Raw genomic sequence first — 15,629 nt, 5'->3', positions numbered from 1 at the left:
AAAAAGTTGGCTTAAAGCTCACATTCAGAAAACTAAGATCATGGCATCTGGTCCCATCACTTCATGGCAAATAGATGGGGAAACAGTGGAAATAGTGGCTGACTTTATTTTTCTGGGCTCCAAAATCACTGTAGATGGTGATTGTAGCCATGAAATTAAAAGACGCTTACTCCTTGGAAGGGAAGTTATGACCAACCTAGACAGCATATTCAAAAGCAGAGACATTACTTTGCCAACAAAGGTCTGTCTAGTCAAGGCTATGGTTTTTCCAGTGGTCATGTATGGATGTGAGAGTTGGACTATAAAGGAAGCTGAGTGCTGAAGAATTGATGCTTTTGAACTGTGGTGTTGGAGAAGACTCTTGAGAGTCCCTTGGACTGCAAGGAGATCCAACCAGTCCATTGTAAAGGAGATCGGTCCTGGGTGTTCATTGGAAGGACTGATGTTGAAGCTGAAACTCCAATACTTTGGCCACCTGATACAGAAAGCTGACTCATTTGAAAAGACCCTGATGCTGGGAAAGATTGAGGGCTGGAGGAGAAGGAGACGACAGAGGATGAGATGGTTGGATGGCATCATCAACTCGATGGACATGGGTTTGGGTGGACTCCGGGAGTTGGTGATGGACAGGGAGGCCTGGTGTGCTGCGGTTCATGGGGTTGCAAAGAGTGGGACATGACTAAGCGACTGAACTGTACCATTACATCGTCTTCTGTGTTCATTAGTCTCAAGTTGACAAAGTGTATTTACATTAGATTTGCAAATTTGAGATATATTTTTTGTTGGTTATTTAGAAAAATGAATTTATGTTAGGTTTGCAGCTTTGTCTAGCTGACACAGTGCATTTATGTTAGATTTGCAGTTTGGGGACATATTTATTGCTGTTTTTAGAAAATATTTAAATAATATGATGTCTAAGCTGCTTCTTGCCTTCGAAGCGTCCAGTGGCTATTTCACAGATGTGAGTCTGAACTGATTATTTAGTTTTCAATCACATGATTTGGTTTTTCAAATAAAAATAATTAATATATGCCCTTCAACTGTAAAAGAAAAATAATTACAATTTTTTCCACTTAACTGCTTTAAACTCAACCGTTACCTCATTCAGGTACACGTGACTCAAGTAATTGAAAGCTGCTCAGCTCACAGTGTGAGAGCAGAGGCGGGGAGTCACATTTTGTAATGAGGTCCTTAAAACCAACTCTACGAGTTGGCTGTTTTACATGTTAAATGAAAATCTTCCGATGAAGCAAAAAGTCAGTTGAAACTTTCATTTAGTTTTTATCAGGAAAATGCACATTTCCCAGCTAAATGCACAGAAAAATTATAAGGACCGGGGAAGTGTTTTGGGTTGTTTCATGGCTAGAAAATCAATGGAATAAAACTCGCCCTCTTATTTTGATTCCTTTCCCTGGTGCATTCAGCCCTCAATTGCAAGTCCCTCTCTAGGTTGGTGGTATCTTTGACCAGCTGGAAGTGGTTTTAGTGCTGAACAGGACTCTTCTAATAATACGAAGCTGTCACAAAAAATAAGGCCTTGGAATAACAATAAACTACGTCTGCATCTGATAATTACACACAGAATTTGTATGCACCACACATTCTGACACTAATTGAGTGTCTTGCTTCCAGATGGATGTCAGTTTCAGTCATGCTATGATGCCTTCTCCCATAGACTACCAACTTCACCACTATTACAGTCCCTAATGATAGGAATTTCATATTGATCTCCAGTTATTACAGCCCCAAATGTTATATTTGGAATAATTTTGCATTGTTTCTCTGTAAGGTTTGGGTGAAATTACAAAGAACTGGGCTCAGGTGTCTGCTACCCAGCCTCCGTCACTCAGGTGCAGGATACAAAGAACTGGGTTCAGGGGTCTGCTAGCCTTCCCCAGCCCCCATCATTCAGGTGCAGGGTGTCTTTGACGAGAACGCAGCCTGAGCCACAGCTGCTAACAAGGTCAGATGACAGTGGGCTGGGGAGGCTTACAGGCAACCCAGGCTACTGTAAACAGCTTGTGGTGGATGCAGTGGGAATCCAGGGTGTGGAGAGCTGGCTTCTCTTTGAGTGGGGCAGGCAGTAGAAGGTCAGAGGAAAAGCCAAGGGCACAGTGAGGCCAGCAGAGTGGAATTCAGACACTTTTTGATAAACGGACTGATATGGGTTGGGGCCCCAACTGTTGCAGGAGCAATGTTCACCCAAATCCTTCACCCCAGGTTTCCTTGAAGTCCTTTATAAATGTTGCTGTTCTCATTAAGCAGGGCATTTCATCCTGATTTCAGATTATATCCCCAAGCACTAGTCTTGGAACCATTAGGTTTCTGAAAGATGAGATGTTATTTCAACAATAGCTCAAGGCAAAGACTGAGCTCCTGTCCTTCAGTGTTGATCCAGCCATGGAGCCCTTGGGTGCAAGGCCAGCCTAGATATTCTTCCTTCCCCTAATGGTGCTTAGGCTCTGCTTGCAGCTAGGTGGGCATCCCAAATCTAAGAGTAAGCAACTCAATTGGGTTGAGTGCACCTTCAGTGAGGGAAACACATACAGGTTCACTTAGACACAGCAAGCTCACCACATTACACTGAGGATGGCATTTATTCCCCTAACTGGTTAAAAGGAGAACTGCCTAAGATGATTGATCTACTCTGTAGACATTTTTGCAACAGATAGAAATAACTAGCACTTTCCACTGAGAGTAGGCAGTGTCCGAGTCCTATTACTGTACTGTGTTGGGCTATTCCTGTCCCTTGTCAGCTCTGGGGGCTTGGAGCACCCCCAGGCACAGAGTGGGATGGGAATGAGGGTGGGTGAGTATAAGATGACTGACAAAATTCTGAAGTACATATACTTAACTTTCATCTTTTCCTGACGTCTGTTTTTAGATTGGCTGAAGATAGATGGCTGAGCTTTGAGAGCGAGGACAATGGCAAAGAGAGCAGTCTTATTCTTTAAGTTTTTCTTTTCCTGTTGTTTGTTTGTTTGTTTTCATTACTTTGGCTGCCGTGCGTGGCATGGAGGATCTTAGTTCCCTGAGCAGGGATTGAACCTGTCCCTGCTGCGTCAGGAGCTTAGAGCCTTAACCACTGGAACACTAGGGATGCCCCAGCAGTCTTGTTAAAAGGTGTTGGGGGGATGGTATTAGATGGCTTCAAGAAAGTTAAGGATTTGCTCCTAAATGTGGACTTGGAGCAGTGGACGTGGAGCCATGTGTGGATGAGTGAGGGGTAAGTCAGCCCAGGACAAAGCACAGTCAATTACCGAGGCAGGTGAGGATTCACCCCTGCTGCCTGACTGATTCCTAGCACCATGTGGTCTCTCCTTCTAAGTAGCTGACTGCATGTGCTCCCGTTTTGGAGCTGGCGAGATGTTTGCCGGAAGAAGATCCTGGGGAAGTCTCTACCCCAGGTTCTGGAATAAGCAGAAGACAGCCCTGCTCCCCAGCATAGTGACAGCTGAAAGTCACGAGGGAGCCTTCTGTTTGGGTGTCATGACCTTTCCTGTCACATCTCTGCATTGTGGCAGGCTGCTGGGGAGGAGATTGGTGTGACAGGCTCACCTTTCAGCATGCCTCAATCACACCACTTAGATTGCAGGCAGGAAGAGGCAGGAGAGAGAGGCGAGCTGGTCATGTTTCCTAAACACCCTCTTCTCTCCATCAGGACCAGGTCACAGAGGTCACCTGTCATGTGCGAACATCCTGACGATAAGGGGAGGCCTCTCCCTAATCCCTCGAGTGTGGCGTTTGCATGGGTTATTAAAGAAGGGGTGTTTATCTCACCTGGGCCATTGTCCACACACACACATCCCAAGCCCCCCTAACAAGCCCCTCAGCTAAGATGCCCGCCTCAGTGAGAATCCAGCCTTCACAGTGGGGAACTCTTGATTTTTAATTATGCCGGAAACCACTTTCTCTTCTCCTTCCTTTTAAAAATGATAAATGACTTAAGGAGAAGCAGACACAATTGTGTGTTTTCAGTATCGTGTAGGAGATTTGGAGGAAGAATTATGATGGGTTGAATTTGAATTTGCTTAGCTTTGACTAAGATAAATTGTCACTAAAATCATAAGTTTGCATATTTTCACAATCAAGCCCATTTCACTTTTGAAACTAGCTATTCTTTATAGGGTTTTTGTCAGCAACAGGGAAGAAATGGGACGATAATGATCAGATTAGAAAAATACCATTAAAAGCACTGAGACAGTTGATTTGCTGGGTTGAAATATTTGGTTAGGATGCTGTTCTCCTTGCTTTCCCTATAGCAGGAAGTGTGAGGAAACTGTTTCTGTGGCCACTGCTGTTGAAACTGAAATTATTCCTTGTCATAGCAAGCGCTATGATGTTCTACAAATAATGGAAATTGACCTTTGTTCACATCATTATACAAAATACATTTCTAAGTCATCTTCATAATGCCCAGATAAAGACAATGGACTTACTCTGGACAAAATTTTCCTAAAGATGATATATTTGTAATTAATTGTATGCATAGACCACCTCTGAAATAATATAGTAGAAACTGGTAACTTTGCCTCCCTCTGTGAAGAACAACTGGATGATTGGAAGGGTGGGCTATTATTTAATCATTTTAAAACTAGCCATTAGAATATTACCTATTAAAATGAAAACTTAAAAATTCTTTTAAATATTTTTCTTTACTGAAAAGTGGATACCATGCTGTGACTATGTGTGGTTGACCCATTGTATATATTCAGTCCCTCTGGCTTGAGTTGAAGACAGGCACAGAGATGTAGGCTCAGGCATGAAAGGAGTAACAGAAGCAAAATCTATCAGAATGATCGTCCCAGCACATCTCCCCGGAACATCTATGATTGTACTTGGCTGCATGCCGATGTTAATTTAAACGTGAATTTAAGATCAACCACCACTTATTATTTATCTTATAAATGTGTTCCTAGTAGGACAACATTTAGAAGTGTTGATAAAGGAAGTCACCCATAATCTAACTGCTCAGAAATCATTGTCGTTAACCTTTTAAAATATATCTGTATAGGCCCTTCTCTATGTTTATCTCTTTACATATGTGACTGTGTCTCTGTGTATGGCCATGTGTGACCATATCAACTAAATTCCCTCTAAGGACCAGGCAGATAACATAAATGTGTAAACTTAGAGAATGATGAGGATTATGCTAAACTGGAGAATTTACACCTAGCCTAAAAGTACTCAAAGTTGTAAAAATAGGCTGCCAAATGTAACAATCTGTAGGTGGGGTTTAGCTTGTAGGGCACTGGTTTGTTTCACAAGAGGTCACCAAGATGATTGTTTTCTTCTATATCCTTTCAGAGATATTCTGTGTGTGTGTGTGTGCATTTTATATGTGCACAGACACATGAACCCATTCCTTCCCGCTTTTTTTTGTTAAGCAAGTGGTAGCATGTCAGTTGCAGTTTTAACTCTAGACTCAGCTGAACCTTTTGGCTGCACTATCATCCTGTCTGTATTATCACTTGTTACCTCTCTTCTGATCTCCTCCTTCATTCTTTTTGGTCTTCTTCTGGGGGTGTAGGGGTTCAACCCTACTATAGTATATTTACATTTCTTTTATGGTAAAAAATATCTTCACTTTATACCTTATATAATTTCATACCCTCTTCTCTTCACTTTAAATCTTAAATTGTACCAAGTTCCGTTTTATTTTCTTCCCCCTGCCTTGTTAGTATCACCATCACTCATCAGTTATGATTATCTTCAGATTCTATTAGCATGTTGTTATGCCTGCTGCAAAAATCCTATGACATGTTAAATAGCACTAAGCCTGAGGTTGACCCTTGGGTCACCCTATTAGACTCAACCACCTTCCCTAAATTGAATACTATGTCATCCATCATTGTATATTCTAAATGCTCTTGCCAACAGCTTTTAGCTATCAGGAGCTCCTTTCAGTATCTACCACCTGCTACCAACCTCCATCTAACCGTGTAACAAATTTAATGAAGAATCTTGTTCCACTAATAAGATTATTAGGCATGCTTCTGTTGACAGTGCACACATTGGCAGCTTTTCTTAAGAGCTTTTTAAAAAATTGCTTGGCTGCAGATAATTTGTATAAAAGAGCCATTTCTTCCAAAGCGCTTAGAGTGAACAAAGTGAATAGAACTGAGTTCTTATCTTGATTTGATTGATGTATCATCTTGATTTAACTACTGAGCCTTGATTTCCTTGTTGATAAAACAGGGTTAATAATATCCACTCCAGTTATGTCACGGGGTTATTGGAATAAACTTACAAAACAAATGCAAAAACGACCTTGTTAATTGCTATATGCGTTGATCCTTTTCCACTCTAGGGCTGCTCCACAGTAAGCTGAGAAAATCAGTAGCATTGGATTTACACTTAAGCTATTTTAAAATTGCAATTTCCCCTTGAAATTTCTTACTTTCCTTTAGCCTCTTTCCTAATACTCTTTATACAGCAGATGACTTTGACCTGAGACTCTAGGCAAAAGCTTTCTCCATGTCAGTGTCAAACTCCAAAATCCTAACTTTCAGTCTTTCTTTCATGACTTCATTGAAGACGACAGACTCAAGTCGTTCCTGCTGGTGCACCTTATCGTCTATTACCTGCCTTCTCTCACCTCGCTGACTTTGCTCTATCTTTCTTTTTAAAAAATATTTATTTATTTGTTTGACTCTGCTGGGTCTCAGTTGCAGCATGAGGGATCTTTAGTTGTGGCATTCAAATTCTCAGTTGCGGCAAGAGGGATCTAGTTCCCCAACTAGGGATCAAAACTCGGCCCACTGCATTGGGAGTGCAGAGTCTTAGCCACTGGATTGTCAGAAAAGTCCCTGATCTGTCTCTCTAAGGTATAATTTCCCTCCTCCTCTATTGGCTCCTTCTCTCCCTCAAGTGTACTCGTGTTTCTTTTTCTAAAATCCTTTCCTTAATGCAGCTCTTCCCTCAAGACTAGCACTCATTTTCTCTTTCTTATCTCACCACTATATATCTGTTCCTCACAGTCCCTTCCCACTCACTCTGGCCTTAGCTTCTTGCAGTCCATCCCTCCATAATGTCCTGTGGCATCTTGATGCCTTGAAAGCCACATTCTAATATTCAAACTTGCTAGTTTTAACTTAGTTCTCATCTTACTTGAATATTTTTAAACTTCATTTAACATTATTGGCAATAAAGCTTATTTGTTGTTCAGTTGCTCTGTGTCCAACTCTTTGTGACCCCATGGACTGTAGCATAGGACTGCCAGGCTTCCCTGTCCTTCACTATCTGCCAGAGTTTGCTCAAACTCAAGTCCATCGAGTCAGTGATGCCATCCAACCATCTCATCCTCTGTCACCCGTTCCCTTCCTGCCTTCAATCTTTTCCAGCACCAGGGTCTTATCCAATAAGTTGGCTCTTTGCATCAGGTGGCCAAAGTATTGGAACTTCAGTTTCACCATCAGTCCTTCCAATGAATATTCAGGGTTGATTGCCTTTAGGATTGACTGGTTTGATCTCCTTGCTGTCCAAGGGACTCTCAAGAGTCTTCTCTAGCACCAGTTTGAAAGCATCAACTCTTTGGCACTCTGCCTTCTTTATGGTCCAACTCTCACATCTCTACATGAATACTGGAAAAATCATAGCTTTGACTGTATGAACCTTTGTTGGCAAAGTGATGTTTCTGCTTTTTAATATGCTGTCTAGGTTTGTTATAGCTTTTATTCCAAGGAGTAAGCGTCTTTTAATTTCTTGGCTCTAGTCACCATCTCCAGTGATTTTGGAGCCCAAGAAAATAAAGTCTGTCACTGTTTTCATTTTTTCCCCCCATCTATTTGTCATAAAGTGATGGGACTGGATGCCATGATCTTTGTTTTTTGAATGTTGAATTTTAAGCCAGCTTTTTCACTTTCCTCTTTCACCTTCATCAAGAGGTTCTTCAGTTCCTGTTTGCTTTCTGCCATTAGGACTGTATCATCTGCAAATCTGAAGTTATTGATATTCCTCCAAGCAATCTTGATTTCAGTTTGTGCTTCATCCAGCCTGGCACTTTACGTGATGTATTCTGCGTATTATTACATTCTCAATTAAGGCTGGTTTCTCTTTTTTCTGCTTCTAGGTTCTGTTCCCAAACCTTGATGGTCTTATCAAATTACATGTCTTCTATGGATAATCCCCTAATACTAGGTTATATCCTAATTGCAGCCCGCATTTCCAGCAATCGACAAGACAGCTCCATATGCAGGTCATGATGAAGCCATTCAAACTCAACATTTCAAAGTCAAACTCCTCATCTCCTCAATGCTAATCTGTACACTTGTTCTCCCTATTTCCATTCAGATGGTTTTTACTATAAACTGACAATTACTACTAAAGCTGCAAAATGAGGAATTAGGTGGAGAGAAAATCAGGAAGAATATTAGAGTAGTAGTAGGCCAAGTGAAATTAGCATGAACCGCAAGAGAAAACTAGGCAGGGGGCAAGAAACTGACATCATGCATTTTGCTTAAAATGGAGTCAGAAGATCCACTAAGGACTTCTTAGTATGCCAGTGTTTGTATTTTGAGTCTTCAGTCAAGGCTCCTGATTGGTAGATACAAAGCTTAGGCCTGTATCCCCAGTAATTTGTTGTTTTAAAACTGCTGTGTGATAAATATATCTCTTTTAGACTATCTAATTCCTTATACTCACATTTAAAATTTATACATTCTTCATTATCCCCTCTTACTATGAAATATTTTAAACATACAGAGAAGTATAGATAACAGATACTTCATTACCATTAATCACCTTGCCACTTTGTCATATTTTTGCAGCCATTTATAAAGCATTTTATCTTGAAATAATTTTAGACTTAAAGATTGCAAAAATAATATATACTTCATCTTACATTCTCAATTGTTAACCCTGTGGTTTACAAAACTATAGCACAATGATTGAAACCAGAAAATTAACACTGATACAATACTCTTAACTAACATACAGACCTTATTTATATGTTACCAGTTTTAACCGCTAATGTCCTATATTGCCTCTAGGATAGCTCCTCATCTTCTTTTTTTTAATGATTTGATTTGACCCTTTAAAAAATACTGGCCAGTTATTTTGTGGAATGTCTCTTAATTTAGATTTGTCAGGGGAAACAGTGGAAACAGTGGCTGACTTTATTTTTTTGGGCTCCAAAATCACTGCAGATGGTGACTCCGGCCATGAAATTCAAAGACACTTACTCCTTGGAAGGAAAGTTATGACCTAGACAGCATATTAAAAAGCAGAGACATTACTTTGTCAACAAAGCTCCATCTAGTCAAGGCTATGGTTTTTCCAGTAGTTATGTATGGATGTGAGAGTTGGACTATAAAGAAAGCTGAGCACCGAAGAATTGATGCTTTTGAACTGTGGTGTTGGAGAAAACTCTTGAGAGTCCCTTGGAGTGCAAAGAGATCCAACCAGTCCATCCTAAAGGAGATCAGTCCTGGGTGTTCATTGGAAGGACTGATGTTGAAGTTGAAACTCCAATACTTTGGCCACCTGATGCGAAGAGCTGACTCATTTGAAAGACCCTGATGCTGGGAAAGATTGAGGGCAGGAGGAGAAGGGGATGACAGAGGATGAGATGGTTGGATGGCATCACTGACTCAATAGACATGGGTTTGGGTAGACTCTGGCAGTTGCTGATGGACAGGGAGGCCTGGCGTGCTGTGGTTCATGAGGTCGCAGAGTCGGACACAACTGAGCGACTGAACTGAACTAAACTGAACTGATGTTGAAATTCATGGTATGCATTTTTAGCAAGAACAGCACAGAAGTGACTTCGTGCCCTTTTTGGTCCATCACATCAGGATGTTCTCAATGTTGATGTGTTCCATTACTGGTGATGTTCATTTTGATCACTTGGCTGAAGAGGTGCTTTCCAGGTTTCTCCACTGAGAAATTACTCTTTTTCCCTTGGCAATTGGTAAGTATGTTTAAGTATCTTTTGTAGAAATATACTGACTATGCAAATAGCCTATTTTTCACTATATCTTAAGCATCCATTAAGGACTCTAGTGGCCACAATGATTATGTTGGTTTTTGCCCAATGGTGTTTTCATTCTCTTGATGTCAGACCATATCAACCCTGTATATGTTCTCATTCATGACTTTTATCTTGACTACATGTATATGGATCCATAAATAATCCATAATAATAATAAAATAATCCATAATCCATAAATAATGTAGTTTGGGCATATTTTATAGCACTAAGTGAAGTGAGTGAAGTCGCTCAGTCGTGTCCGACTCTTTGCGACCCCATGGACTGTAGCCTATCAGGCTCCTGCATCCATGGGATTTTCAGGCAAGAGTGCTGGAGTGGATTGCCATTTCCTTCTCCAGGGGATCTAATGTTTGTATATATATATATATATATATATAAGTATACTTTTACCAATTCACATAGGTACATATGGCTCGACATCTCATTATTTTAACTGCTGTATAATATCCCATTGTAGGATTATATTAAATTTATTTATTTTTCATTGCTTAATAGATGTTTGACTGTACCCAATTTTTGTTGTTATGAGCATGTTCTTTTTTTAAATTGGAGAATTGCTTTACAATGTTGTGTTGATTTCTGTCATATAGCAATGTGAATCAGCCATAAATATACTCTTGAACCTCTCTCCCACCTCCTCCCCCCCATCCCACCTCTAGGTTGTCACAGAGTAAATATATTCTTGTAAGCTATCTGCATGAACTGTTATGTTCCACTGGATTACATACTTGAGGTATAATTACTAGGCCTTAATATATGCATGTTCTTAACCTCATTAGCTTTCGTCTCTAAGACGTTTGTTTTTATTTATGCTACTACCAGTCTTGTGTATCCCTATGTCTATACATCTTCACCAAATCTTGGTTTTATTAGACATTTAAGTTTTTGTTTATAGGAGTGAAGTGGTTTTTGTTGTTTTTATCTGCGTTTCCCTGTGTATTAGTGAGGCTGAACATCTTTTAATGTTTATTAGCCATTTTCTCCTGTAAATTGCTTGTAATTTTCTGCCCATTATTCTATTGGATTGTTGTTCTCTTATTAATTTGAAGATTTTTACAAGTTTCACCTACTGGCACTTTGCTAGTTATCTGTGATGCAAGTATCTTCTCTCAGTTGATGACTGGTTTTCTTGTCTTCTTTATTTATTTATTTATTTTTTTATGGATTGTTTTCTAACCTTGCTCAAAGTATCTTTTCATCCTTCTCATTTTAATTCAGTCTTCCAAGTGGGTTTCCTAATTGGGCATATTAATGAAGTAGCCTTTGACATACTACTCATAAATCAATTTCTTTTAACTAAATTTTTTTCACCTAGAGTTTGAAAAAACTGGATGAGTTTAAAATGAATTTTTGGACTCAAGGATCAGAAATGCACTCAGAGATGTTTGAAACAAAAACAAAAAAAGAAAAAAAGAAATCAAAAAGCAACTTTGATCCTGTCACAAGTGAAGTATAGCCTTCATCTATTTCTTTGTAATAGAATCTGAAGCTGGGAAGCAGGGCTCTTTGAAATATGTAATATCCAATTTAAAATTCACTGAATTTTAGAAATAAAGAACTAGAAGGAATCACAGGGACCATCTGGTTCAACCCTCTCATTTTACAGGAAATAGAGGCTCAGAGAGATGAAATGAAATATTTAGGGTTGAGATCTAGTTTCTTTGCCCCCAAAGATTCTGATTTTTGAAAGGATGGATTTAGCCCTTCATTCTCTCAAGGGAATGAGACTCTCACAATTTGACTTGGGCACACATAATATCCTGTAAGTTTCCCTCTTTTTTTGATGTATGACTGTCTCCCACCCCCCTGCCATTTACTATCACTCTTGGAATTGAATATAAGTCCTGGTCAAATGCTTTGGACATATAGCAATTCATATTCTGCTGAACCTAATGGAGATTATGAATCAGTCTGCAGAATGAATGGGGGACTTCCGTTTTCTCTTTGTTTTCTTTCTTCTTTTTTTTCTTTTATTAAGATCCATTTCCCTTCTCTAGGGAGAGAATACAATAATATTCTTTCTCGGAATTAGGAAACTTCGGTTAGAAATAAATCTCTCCGAATGGTTAGCTGAGAGTCCCTTGAGCAAGACTGAAAGGCCCCCATATTTTTTCCCACTTATTTTTCTTACACAGAGTCTGCATCTAAATGGCCTAAAGGTTTATTTTGGTCAAATCAGTTTTCTTTTCTAAATAAAGTGCTAAATGAGGGGTTATGTTTCTAGTTAGAGTCCTTCTTGGTGCTAAATGTCTATGAATCTAGGATAAGATACATCAAAAGGGCTTTGAGAAAAAGCAGAGCAAGCAACTGAATATAGAAATCCTTTGGGATTCCTAGTAATGACTATCGATCCTAACTGCCCGGTGTTGTTAAATCACCTCTGGATTTCCCTTAAGCTACTTTATGTACTAATTGTCAGATTTCTCTGTGTCCTTTCTTTAAATTACAGCTCTCCACAAACAACTTTGCATGCTAGAAACCAGATAGCTACCCCCTCAAAGACATGTCTCCTTTGTTCATTAGTGTCGCCTAATGATGACAGTGAGGAAAATGGTGGTGATAAAAATAAACTAGTCATGCTCACTACACGCCAGACCATGCTCCAAGTATTTCATATGTATTAATAGCTCACTTAATCCTTACAAGCCTAGGAAGTAAGTTATCCTTATTTTCTGCATTTTATAGAGGGAGGCATGGAGAGGTTATGTGATTTATCTAGAGTCACACTGTTTATCAGTTAGGATCCAAATAGATCATAGATGGTGCATAAAAATAGTTAACTTGGGAGGGTCTGAGTAGATGAGGGGAGTGAGCAGTCAATCAAACTCTGGAGGAGAGAGGTATGCAACAAGGTATGCTCCTTGCAAGGAGCAGTGATCTCTGAGGGGTAGAGGCACTGTTAGCCCATGGCAGCTTTTCAGGGAAGGAGCCAAGGGAATAAACACCCTAATCCCTTTCCCATCCCTCTGGGCTCCAGCCAGGAGTCTTCAGTGGTAGACTTGGGCAGACTTCATCAGAAGTTCCAGTTTACTGAAGCCTGTTGATGTCATCTACACAGCCTAGCATCAGAGCAGAGATGCAGGGTTCATCTGGCACAGATCACACAGTAAGTAGGAGCTAGGATTTGAACTCAGGCAGTCCCACTCCAAAGTCCTTAACCACTATGCCATATAGTGCCTTGTAGAATGAGGAGGCAGCGTAGCGCACACCGACTAGCATGTAACTAGAATGTGTAAAATAACTAAGCTAAGAGGCAGTGGCCTGCTCTATAGCACAGGGAACTCTGCTCAGTATTATGTAACAACCTACATGGGAAAAGAATTTGAAGGAAGAATAGATACATGTATATGTATAACGTGTATGTGAATCACTTTGCTGTACACCCGAAACTAACACAACATTGTCATACTCCAATATAAAATAAAAAGTTAAAAAAAAGAGGCAATGATTGGTTCAGTAAATCACTGAACAGGTTCACATACCACTAATATTTGTTGGTGTTTGTTCTGATGGCAAAAGAACCAACAGTACCATGTTGATTTCATTATTTATTTGTATGTGCCTAACAATTCAGAGAGATTTGCAATCGCAAAGAGTCGGACACGACTGAGCGACTGAACTGAACTGAACCGAACTGAACAATTCAGAAAGGATTCCAAGCTATTGGACTCATCTTCCCCTCCATCATTAATCATGTAATCATCACTTAATCATATAATCACATAAGATCATAATCATGAATCTTTTCCTTTTAGGTTGAGCAAAAAAATCTACTGATTTCCCTCCAATTACATATGCTTTCTTGTAGTTGTATTCTCTTGTTGAATTATTCCAAAATAATTGGATTAATGTAAATTGAGCTGAGTACAGAATCAAATATTATAAGCAGTTACCAGTTGCTTCAAGAATCACTCATTGCTGCAATAAAATATTTTGATATGATTGGTGTTTTCCAGTTAGTTTCTATTTTACATGATAGAAAAATCCTGGGGCACTGTGTGATAGCTCTGGAGTACAAAAACTGGCATAAGGAATCTTTGATTCTGTATGAAAAGTAATTGAGGCAAGGAATAGTGGGTGAGTTCCATCCTGGTAAAGTGGCCTAAGGGCAGATTTCATATCAGAGGCTTCATCAAGGAGGCTGCCCAAAGGGAACACAGCCTTAAGGACAGAGGACAAAAAATAGGAGAAAACAGAGTGATGTTTGAAAAAGATATGTATGTCTTTGATTTTCTTTTTTAAATGTTCATGTTTGAAAAACTGCCAGTGGGGATAAGAATTCTGATTCAAATACAGCTGTACAAGTGGCAATTTATTATAAAGTTTCCAAAGCAAAGGGTAATGCAAGAAAGGTAGTTACAATGCTCTCTGGCTTCTTTAAGTTATACGTACTATCAGCATTTGCCCAGCTGCTCCAGAGGGAAAAATCCCTAGGACTCAGAGAGCAGGGAGTTCTCTTTAAATAAAGGAACTCACTGTATAAGAAAAGAATCGCTAAGGTCCTATGGTTGAAGACCTTTCCTCTCAATTACAGAAAAAATAACAAAGCAAAGAATAGAAGTGTGCTTCACTCTCATTTTTTGAGATGCGAGCTACATTAAATTGCCAAAGAATGTGGAGGTCAATTCCAGCCTTATGGATTGATCGCAAAGCAATGGTGAGGATTGCTCAGGACTCAGTGAACTGTCACCAAAGGGATGACACGCTGGAGCACTGGTATGTTCAGTGGGTGGCACCCTGTCAACAAGGTCTGGGAGCGGGGAGCCACTCTGTGGAGTGTGGTGGGCTTGCTGTAGCAGGGGAGCTTGTGGCCAGAGATTACAGTTCTGTGTTCCTACCTCTTCCCCTTCCTTCAGGAAGAGAAAGTTGCCAGCTGCTTCACATTCAAGCAAGGACAGAAACTAGTTTTGAAGCACCGTTTCCTTATTCTTTAACAGAATCGCTTGTGTGGCCCCACTGGAGTTGTGTGCGTAGATGAGTAGGTATTGTGATATGGAGAGAGAGATGGTTGAGGTACTGGGACCCGACCTCACTCAGCCTTCCCAGAGTTGGCTGGCTCACTTGGGTGTGGCTATTTACATGAACTAAAAAACTGATCACTAGGAGGGTAACACCCAAGGCTCAGGTCTTTGAGGAGGGGTCTGATGAGGAGGAAGAGGTCACCTTGTCTTGAAGAACTACCAGGAGGAATTCTCTTTGGCATTCGTGGCAGGCAGCTAGAACTCAGGCCTCAGCTGTGGCATCTTGCTTCCAACTCTCTTCTTTGGATAGCTTTCTTGGCACTTCCCCTTCCTCTGCCCTGTATCTTCTCGGTTGATCATGGCCTGAATTTCCATTTCCTCATGTATGTGAGATGACCTATGAAGCCTCCCCACCTGACTCACCCTGGATCTTGGTAGATGCAGCAGAGTAAGAAAATGAATGAGCCAGAATCCAAAGGGTACTGGCTGATTTGGCAGGAGGCCTCTTTATTGAACTTAAACATGGGGCGTGAACATCCTAGTCCTAAATCACTGCAGCCACTTTAGTCTCTGTGGTTCCTATGGGAACCAGAAACATCAGCCAGCTTCTCTGCACTAGGAACATGATTCATTAGTCAGGCCTCATCAGCAGCGCCCAGGTTCAGTCAGTGCCTGTG

This window comes from Bison bison, unplaced genomic scaffold (genome assembly GCF_000754665.1).
Source record: "Bison bison bison isolate TAMUID 2011002044 unplaced genomic scaffold, Bison_UMD1.0 scf7180017864254, whole genome shotgun sequence".
Classification (NCBI taxonomy): Eukaryota; Metazoa; Chordata; class Mammalia; order Artiodactyla; family Bovidae; genus Bison; species Bison bison.
This window is presented reverse-complemented; position numbering follows the sequence as displayed.